This window comes from Strix uralensis, chromosome 3, assembly GCF_047716275.1.
Source record: "Strix uralensis isolate ZFMK-TIS-50842 chromosome 3, bStrUra1, whole genome shotgun sequence".
NCBI classification, from domain to species: Eukaryota; Metazoa; Chordata; class Aves; order Strigiformes; family Strigidae; genus Strix; species Strix uralensis.
Window position 1 is genome coordinate 3825007 of NC_133974.1, and position 10309 is coordinate 3835315.

At 45.2% G+C, this 10309-nt stretch overlaps 1 protein-coding gene across 1 annotated transcript in view; it reads left to right on the forward strand.

The window, feature by feature from the left end:
* MTMR9 (myotubularin related protein 9) overlaps nucleotides 1–10309 on the forward strand; it is a 40239-nt gene extending 29930 nt beyond the window's left edge. The window contains exon 11 of the transcript XR_012627992.1: nucleotides 10294–10309. The gene's annotated coding sequence lies outside the window, so the exon portion shown is untranslated. The remainder of the gene's footprint in view (nucleotides 1–10293) is intronic.

The following is a 10309-nucleotide window of genomic DNA, read 5'->3' on the forward strand; positions in this document are numbered from 1 at the left end:
TTGATGACATTGCTGCTAGAGCAAAGAGGAGTCTCTCCGTTTATTATTTAATCAGTTGTTTCAGGGAGAAATCAGCAATTTGGACTACAGTGGGGTAAGAACAGACCTCTGGTTTCTACATTTCCCTAGATTTGGGAAGGGAAAAAAAAAAAGCTGTGTCCTGCTGGGAAAAAGGTTTTCTTCCACACATCCTTAAGGGAAGCTTGTGCAACATGAAATACTTAAAGTATTTTGGCTGCATTGCCAGCAGTTGGCAAGACTGTCATTTCACAATGGGGAAGGCTTTGGCAATGCTGAATTAAAATGCTGCTGTTCTCCTCCACCTCTTTTTCCTCCTCACTTGTGCTGGTCCAGCTGTTTGTGATTCCACGTGGCACACTGGATCGGAGAAACTGCTAAGGGTAAGTAACCCAGCCAAAAGGGAAAAACCCTGCGGCCTGAGTCAGCATCTGTGGTGTTAAACATTGAGACGATACTTTTAGTAATTAAGATACAGGGATGAAAAGTGAAAACCCATGTGGCTTAATGAGCTGCCACGCAGGGCTCTGTCACTGCAACTGGATCCTCATATAGACTGGAAGGATGATTGATTTTTTTATTTATATTTTGGTTTAGGCACTGGTCTGGGGTTTGGGAGGCTGAAGTCCTGGTCCTGCCACTGCTACAGATTGCTGGGGTCATCTCAAGTGAGTCATTTAATCTGCATCAGTCTTGGCCAAAGAAGTGCATGTTCTGAGGGAGTCCAGGCAAAATTCCCTATTCTCCTGGGCTGCTCGTGTGTTTACTGTTTGGGACAGAGACTGCTTGGCTAATGTACAGCTTTGATCAAAGCTCTGGGCACTAACCTGGCCCTGAGCTGTCAAGCATGTTGTGAAGCCCAGGTGGAGCTAAAAGGGGAGAAAAGAGGGCATACCTCGATCCTTGCCCATTACTAACACTACAGAAAGCCACGCACTTAGCATCTGCATCACTGTCAAGGCTAAAAAGAGCTGTTCTACAGAAATACTGTCCTGTCTGGGCATGAGCCTTGTACTGTGCAGAGCAGCAAACCAGAGGGATGGCACATGTCTCTGGTGAGAGCTCTGTTGCATCTCCAGGTGTCCTGAAAGGACAAGAAGAGCTTTCGCTCAGCTATGGGAGCACAGCAGGTTGCAAGGAAGGTGTGCAAATACAGCAAGTGGGCAGAGGGGGAGCAAGCCATGAGATCACGAAAATCCTGTGAGTAGGAGGGAGATTAAGCCCGAGGCTCTGGGAGAGGCCATTGCAGAAAGCTTTGAACATGAGGGCTGCTTCTGGATGCTGCGTGGAAAAGGAGAGGAAGAAGGCGGCTGCATTAAGCAGAGTGGGGAGAGTGACAAGAGCACTCTTGGAGCCATCAGCTCTGTGGCACTCTGCTGCTCATGAGAGGATGGACGGTTCTTCTCTGCTGCTGTAGACTCCCAACAGCAGAAGTCATTCCCAGAAACCCTGCTCCTCGCCCTGGCCTTTTGGCAGTACTATACACAAGTCCCAGCTCGGAGGAGTGCCTCACCACACGCTGTGCAAAAGATGCTCCAGAGTTTTCCAACTTACTGTGTTTTAATAATCTGCCTCTCTTAAAAGAAGGGAATGGTCTTTACGCTGCCATTGCTTGTGCTTGTGTTGTACCCGAGTGACACCACGTTAAAACTGTTGCTGTTTTGGAAATTTTGAGAAGGGGAAGAAAAGAAATAGGAGTAACTACTGAAGAATCAGATCCCTTAGGGGCTGGCTGCATATATTGCTCTTCAGGTTAGGAGCATCCTTAAATCTGTAACTCAGCTGCTGTTACAGGATGGCACCTCCTGTAGGAGTGAGGAATACAGGGTGCTGTGCTATGAGGATCAAGCTGTTTCCCATTCCTGAATTAAAATCAGCCTCTCACTGTCCTTTCATCCTTTCTTCAGCTCCCTGGAGTTCTTTCTGATGAGAGTGTTGCCTCAACACCCAGCCCAGATCTGACTTTCCCTTCCTTGTCTTCACGGCCTTGAGAGGCAGAGTATCATGTTGGAACATGTTCTGCTCTCTTCCCCTTGGCTCTTTTGATTTGCATTTCCAATATTCCTCTGTTAGTGTGTTTCTGAACTTCAGTCTGGCTCTTCTTCTTTGCAGTGTCTTGGACATGGATTTAAAAAAAACACCACAAGCAAACAAAAACCAAAGCAAACCCTGAAACCTTAAAATCCAGCTACCATGAAAAATATAAAAATAAAGCTTCTCAGTAGCTTGTAACCCTCCCTCTCTCCATGGAGTGCTTTTTGGGGCACCTTTTGTCATGCACAGAGACTCTGTGAGCAGGATACACACAGCTGAGGGCTAATGAGCTACAAGGCTGTGCTGACCACCGAGAAAGCCACCCAAAATGTCTTTGCTGCCCAGATGGGTGCTCGTTGGGTGGGAGGGTTGGCCTTGGCTGCTTGCTGGAATGGAACATCCATGCTGCTGAGATGCCATCATCCATCTGGGGCTGGGTTTTCTCACCTTTAGGATTTTCTGCCTTCCCATGTTGAGGTTTTTCCTCTTGCACCTTTGAGCTGCTGCCTATCACATCTCAACAATCCTACCTCTGTCCTTGGTTTTACCTTTCTTATCTTGCAGGGCTCTGTGCTGTTTCTCACAAGCTGGCAATCTCCTCTGCTCTCAGAGGCAGGGTTATCCAGCTGGGCTGTATCAGGGAGGCCTTGGATTGCAGCTGAACCTGGAGGACAGGGTGGTTTCAGGGCCAGCTTGCTGCAAGCTCCATCTAGCTTGTGTTCATGCCAGTTTAATGCTCCAGATGGTTGCCTCAGTACTGGAGGAGGTAACTGGGTTATTATATCACTCCTGCTTCTTTGTCAGTCTGGGGGATCTGCCATCCTGGCACAGTACTGGTCTAGAAGAGAATTTTACATTGAATCAGGCTAGCAGATACAGTAAAACCATCAGTGAGCAGCTTCAGGTGCCCCATGCATCATCCTTCCCAAGCAGAAAAAGACCTTTCAATCAACTGCATCTGTAGATCAGGGCCCTGGAGTCAACAGGATCTTTTGTTTTTTTGTTTTTTACCTCTGCAGCATGCCAGGTGATGTCTGTGTGCCCTTAGTCTGGAGAAGAGGAGGCTGAGGGGAGACCTCATGGCCCTCTACAACTCCCTGAAAGGAGGGTGCAGAGAGGGGGGATGAGTCTCTTGAGCCAAGGAACCAGCGCCAGGACAAGAGGGAATGGCCTCAAGCTGCGCCAGGGCAGGGTCAGACTGGCTCTTAGGAAGGATTTCTTTGCAGAAGGGGTTGTTGGGCGTTGGAATGGGCTGCCCAGGGCTGGGGGGGAGTCCCCATCCCTGGAGGGGCTGAAGAGTCGGGTTGACCCAGCGCTGAGGGATCTGGTGGAGTTGAGAACAGTCAGTGTGAGGTTAATGGTTGGACTGGAGGATCTTCAAGGTCTTTTCCAACTGAGATGATTCTGTGATTCAGTCCCAGGCTGGATCCATGGTGTCCTCCCTGTGAGCAGCCATGGAGTCATGCTAGAGGCTCTGCTCTTCCCTTCCTTTTCTTTCATTTGGTTGCAGACTCAGCCTGGAAAAGTGATTGCTGGGATGATGATATGATGGAGATCTTGGCATGGAGAAGGTAAGGAACAACAATTTGCTTTACCTCATACAAGAACTAAGGTGCAGCAGATGAAATTATCAGGTGGCACTTGAAACAAAAAGAGGTGCTGTTTGGCAGAGTGTGTGGTTCAGCTGGGGAGCTCATGGCCACGGAGCATTGTAGATGCCAAACACGTTCAAAAAGCAGCTAAAAAGGGAAAGAAAAATCCACCAAGGGTTACTCACTTGAAGTCCCTGAGCAATATGGTATCAGGATGCCAGGGATAGCTGTCAGTTTTTCCTCCCTGTCCTGTGCCCTGGCTGGCTGCTGGTGGCCTTGGAGACAGCATATAGGATTCAGATGACCCTTCAACTTGACTCAGTTTGCTGAAGATACTGCACAGTCTATAGCAGATGGAGGGGTACTGCTGATAACTCCCACAGCTTTGCTTCCCCACGGGCTTTAAATGCATTTTTCAAGGCTCTGCAATCAAACAAGAGTTCTCTGTGTTTATTTTCCTACCGTAGCTCTCCCTCTTTTAAAGAGAGACAGCTGTTTTTGTGAATGGTGCTTAACAGTTCTTTCAAACTCAATTCGGCACTTGGGAGCCAGAAGATGTGAGCGCTCAGCTTCTATAGCAAGCAAAGGATTTTTTTCCCCCTGCAGCTTCTGTTATACCATGATTTTTCCAAGATGTCCACACTTTGAGCTGAGGTTTTAAAAACTGGCCGTTTGTTAGTGCCTGAAAGCCTTGGAAATAGTGGTCAGTCCTGCTTTGTTTGCTTTCTTAACTTTGAAATGCTCTAAAGGAATTTCATTCATCTCTTCCTTTTTCGGGGGGGGGGGGGGGGGGGAGGGAATATTAAAAAAAAAAAAAAAAAAAAAAAATCAGGCTCTCTCCCAACCCTGAACTGACCTGAATCTTGTATTTACAACAAATGCCAGGGATTTTTTTGCCAGGCTTGCCAACAAATCATTCTTGCATTTGAAATGGCTGGACAGTGAAATCGAAGTGCTTTTTCCTTTTGTTAGAAGTGCATATCAGGGCACGGTGTTTTGTATAGGGTCTTCTGCTCATGCCCTGTAGCTGTGCCCATGTACTGCCCAGCCAGGCATTAAGTGATGTGATTAATAGCTGTCACATGCAGTTGACTTTGCCTCTGATCTCTAGGCTGGGGAGATCTGTGTGTGCAGTGGAGGGTTTTATTTTGCTAGCAGAGCTCTGTGAAAGGTTTCCCCTCTCAGGAAATTGTTTCTGATATTTTAACATTGGTCTTTGTCCTGACTGAAAATTAAGACCTTAAAAAAAATATATATATATATACACACATATTTTTGTATGACACTTTTTTCTTTCTTTAGTTAAGCTTGCTGGAGTATTTCCTTTAGGTACCTTTAACAAAAGCATTTTAATATTTCAGGATTCCTTTTTGGGCTGCTGAGCTGAAGGTTCCAGCTCACTGAGCTGTATGCTCAGAGGGGCCTGGGATACTTTATATGTCATATTTTCATGCTCTGGACTCCTGCCCAGACAACATCTCCCAAGAGCAGGACACTGCCATGAGAAACAGAGCTGAGCTGGCTTAATGCAAGCATGTAGGAATGACCATGCTGGTCAGAGCAAAGGTACAAGCATCTCCACGCTTGGTCTCCAGCAACCATCCTCAGTGGATATTTAAGGAGAGAATATAGGGAATGGGATACTTCCCAGACTCCAGTCAAAAGCGGTTCAATGACTTCTCGAGGTTGAAGTTGTATCTGGGTTGTCATGTTTAATACTCTGCAAATTGCCTCGTGAATCCGTGTTCCCTTCAGTGATCGAGCACTTGGCTCTCCTGTTTATTTTGGAAAGGGTATGAAGGTATGGCACCCAAAGCTGCAGTCCCAGCAGGCAAGCAATGACCCGAAGTCATGCAACTTAACGCTGACGTGACTTGAAACACTTTGGATTTAGTTCAAGAAAATGCTGACTTTTGATTTAAGGGGAATGAAAATAAAATGGGATGATTTATGCAAAATCCCTTTTTTGCCCCCAAGGACAAATTTTTTTTCTTTTTACTGAGATTGCTCTTTCTGTGGATGGAAAATTCCCAGCCTGCTTGAGCTGGCAAGTTCTTGGTTTTAGCTAAAGCATATGCTGATGTATGTTTGTATCTTCTTCCAACAAAAAGCTGTGGATAAATAAAGAGCTGAAGGCAGCATGCAGTTCCCTTCCCCATTCCAACAGTTCTCATGTTGGCAGTGGGCAGGATGGAAAAATGTCAATTACAGTTCAGTCTGCAGGAATGACAGAAAAATTATATTAATTTTTTAAAAAATAAATATAATTCCAACTCTATCATCTGTCCTACAGGGGACTTCACTGTAAATGCAGAAAGATCCTGAAAAGTTGATCTATACCTATTGCCTGAGAGACGTCTAATGAAAAGAAAGAATAAACTGCCTTTATTTAATTAGGAGGACTATTAAACTTCAAGAGCAAAGTTTTTAGGCTCATCATGCTAGATTATAAAGATTGTCTAATAATTCTCTATGGAAAATGGAATTCTTAAATGCTTTTGCCCCTCCCTAGATCGTAACACAATGCCTTATTACCCTCAAGCAAAGGCAAGAACTTCTTAAGCTGATTTTTTTCAGTGACACTCTGCATGCTGCTGCTGGCTGCTCTGCTCAATCTTAACAGCCGTGAGAGGCTGGTGAGTCTGTGGGAAAGGTGTCTGCCTGTTCTTGGATGCATCAAGCATGCTCCTAGCACTTGACAAATGATTTTGCAGCTGTGGTAACGGCTCCGTTTTGCAGAGATGGCCATTTTAGATTTCAGTTTAAACGCTTTTGAACTTTTCTGTCCTGAAGTTTCCCTCCAAGGTCTTCTGCTAAAAGTCAGCTTTATTTTAGAGTGAAAGTTTTGAGGTTAATTGAACAGGGCACTTCAGAGATGAGGGATTTAAATCCATGAGACCTTGCAGATTTCATAAAATGCACGGATATGTTTTTAGCAGGCTTTTCTCAGGTCATGGAGGTTACACGCTTCAAGACCAATGAAACCCATTGGTTCCCTGGACCGTAAGGAGCTACACTGAGCAGTTGTGCATCTACTCCCAGATCTGGCAAAGTCATAGATTTAACAGGTTTTGAGCCCCTGACAGGGAAGTTTTACATTACATTATCAGATGAAATCTGAGTTGTTTTCATAAACGCATTATTTTTTCCCCCAAAGCCGATTTACAAATATGCTCAGCAAATAGAGTTGGGAAAGTGGCTGTAACTGGATTACAGGGTTTTCCTCCTCTGCTTTGTTCCCTCACAGAAAATGACCCTGATGAATGGCATCTCCTCTCAGGCTGTAACTGGCCTCAGCCAACTCTACCTGAGGCATTTTCTTAGCCAGCTGTGGCAATGGGAAGAAAGGAGGAAAAAGTAATGATGTAGGACTTGTGAACATCTGAATATGTCACAGTAAACTGTTTTCTGAGCATTCAGTGTTTCAGGGCTGCTCTTTGGTGTTTGACAAGTTTCCATCTCTTGGGCAGATGGAGGTGATCTTCCACTCTTCTTGCCCCAGAGTGCCCCGCTTGGTCAGTGCTGTGATTTCATCCCCTGTACTGTTCAATACTTGCTCTGCCACACTGCTAAACCCAACCTCTTCATACCACAAGAGCGCAGGAGGTGGGTTCTTCTCTGTGTGGCAATACTATGTGTTTCTGCTAAATACAGAGGCTGTTTTGTGAAATAGTCTAGAGAGACCATGTCTACAGGGGGCCTGTGATGTCATCTTTGATGATGGCATCATCAGCTCTGCTGCTACAGGGTAGTAGATGCCCTTGTCACTCCTGTCCAGCTGTCTGGGAGGGAGTGGGGTGATGCAGAACCTTTCCTACTCAATAAATGTAGATTATAATTATAAGACAGTGTATTCATTGCCCTATTCACCTGATAGCTGTGTGTTTACTGGTAAAAAGCCTGTATATGCCAATGCTGTCAGGAAACTCTAATCCCCCAGCAATCCAAGGAGAGTAAACTACCACGTAGACCACAGCAGATCACTCCTTTTGGATCAGATGGTCACTTCCCATTTCCTTGGTTTCTGAGCTTCTGAGGAAGATGCATCGTTGCATTGACAGTGAACTTAGGTTACAAAAACTGTGGCACAAAGATGTTTTTCCAGAAGCTTCTGGTTGGCGTTCTGTGTTTTCCAAATCTTCTCCTCCCCAGCACCAAGGGCTCCATCCATACACAAAGGTTGCTAAAGCAGCCTGCTTCCACTTAGCTGAGCATCCCAACAACTCCAGTGGTTGCCTTGGAGAGACACAGCAGATGCTCCCGGTCTCAGGTGGACACTGTTTGGATTGGAAAGTCCCCATTGAAGTCTCCTCCTTCTCATGGGTCTTGCAACCTCGCTGTGTTTTCAGCTATGCACTAGCTCAGCTATGCACTGAATAGACCAGCTATTACTCTGAAAGGCCAGATCTAGATGAACCTTGATAGAGGAGGACAATTAATTCCATTGCGTTAATGACCATTGTTCTTTGTGGTGTGTGATAAACTTGGTGTGAGGCTTTGTCTGAATTTTTAAGATAGTCTGGTTTTCATGTCTCACAGGGCACATTCCTTAACCCTTACTGTATTGCAACATCTGCTCACCTCAAAGACCTGTGTGAGCTTGTTTTCATACCAGGTTGTATGTTGTTTGAAAGGATACAGAGTTTTAGGAAAGCAGGCCATGATTTAGTGGACAGAGGAGACTTTCTGTGAACAAACTCTCTTCTGCTGGCCTGAAAGCTGTTTGATATGCTGCTTCTGCTTAGACTGGAAACTCATCCTTGTCATTAGCTGCATTAAGTACTCATCTTGTTTCCATAGCCTCCTTGAAATGACCCCCTGTGTGGAAACCTGCATGGTCAAGGCCAGTATGGAAGGAAGAAAAATGGATGCTGTGTGCACCCCAGACACCGTTAGTGCATCTTAATTCTGCAAAAACATCTGCTGAGAGTACATAACATTTCCCTTCTGCCTTTGTTTTTGGCTGTGGTTACTCATGTTTGTTACAGGATGAATGTATTTGGCCTTTATAGAAGCTGTGAAGATTGGTTGGGGCTTTGTTTCTGGTCTGAGCATTCCATGTGAGGTTCTCAGTGTGCTACAGGAACTCTGCTGGAAAACAGGGAAAGTTAAAAAAAGAGAAGTGTGAGTCACTTAAAATTAGAGCACCTGCCTTGCTCCTTGTATCCTCTCAGAGGTGCGAAAACCCTGTTTAAGGGCAAGTGTCAACTTGCTGTGGATTTCTTAGCAACGTTATGGCAAGTGTTCATGAAGGGTTATGACTTAAGGCCTGATTTTTCTCTGCCTGGCTTGTTACCTCTACATGCAAATGTATCTCAAATCATTGTTTTTATATTTGGGATGTATCCTTCATCCATTTAGTTTGCTTAGATGTAAAGCTGCAAGACAGTGGGTAAATTGGAGTGTATAGGAAAGTCTTCAGGGAACAAATGAAGCTGTTTCCTTCCCCAAAATAACAAACGCATCTCTTTCCGAGATCTAGGAATTCCTACTAGCTGGTTGCAGTGAGGTCAGGGCTTCCTGAGGATTGTGTAACCTTCAAAACTCAAATCAGTGGCCTTTTTGGTACATTCTTAGGATAAACAACTGTTCCCTCATGATCTTATGTTTCTTGGATATTAAATAAATCACAAACACTTCTATGGGTGACACCAGAACCGGAGGATCACTCTATATGCAAACAGAGGTAAAACTGCAAGGGCTTCAGAGCTGCAGAAGTAGCAAGCAATGGGGAGAAATTCAGATGCTAAATCTGAAGAGAGGAGGTTGTTAAGCACCTCTCTTTGCTCTGAGACAGGAGCCGCTAAATGTACATCTTTGTTGATGAGGCTTACCTAACCTGCTTTTAAATCTCTTAGCAACAGAAATTCTGCTCCCTCCCCAGGTGATCTTTTCCAGGATTTCCTTGTAGCAAAAAGTTTGTCATAATGAATAATCTTGTTATTATTTGAGTACATGGCTTCAAAATCAATATATGCTGGGTTTTTTTGTTGTTGTTGCTGTGGTGGTGCTTTGCACTGTAAGATTGGCCCTTTGTGTCCTTCAGCCACTCCTGCCCTTCACAGAACTCTTTGTTCCCTGTGTCGCCTTTTCCCATTTTTTTTATAATGCTTGTTTTTCTGGACTGTCATTAATTGTGTCTCATCTCTCCTGTAAAACCCATCACCATGAGGGTGGAAATTAGCATTGTGGATGTAAAAGAAGCCATCTGCCATCAGTGCATTAGGAGTATCCCTGTGTCTCATTGCAGTGGAGAAATGTCTGTCTCGAAGGGAAGCTGCCCTTGTGGGATTGCTGTCCTGTGTTCACAAAAAGATGTTGATTATAAGGCGGCAGCAACACAAAGGCACAGGGGGAGCACTGAAGGTTTTATCCTGGTACTTCACGGTGCAAGATGCCATACGCTCCCCTTACGCAGAGAAATGTGACTGCAGCCACTGCAGTCCCCAATATGTGTGTACCCAGTGCTGGAGTAAAACCTGCCCCACAAACTCCTGCTTTGTCTGGCCAGCCTGCCTGGAGAAAATGTTACCTTTCGGGCAGTGATCTTACACAGTGTTGAACAGCCAGGCTGAAAGATGCTATCAGCAGAAGCATGTCTCTTCCTCAGCCTACCTGAAGGGCTAACACCTGTGTTTTCACTTTGCAGGAGCTCACAAGAACTG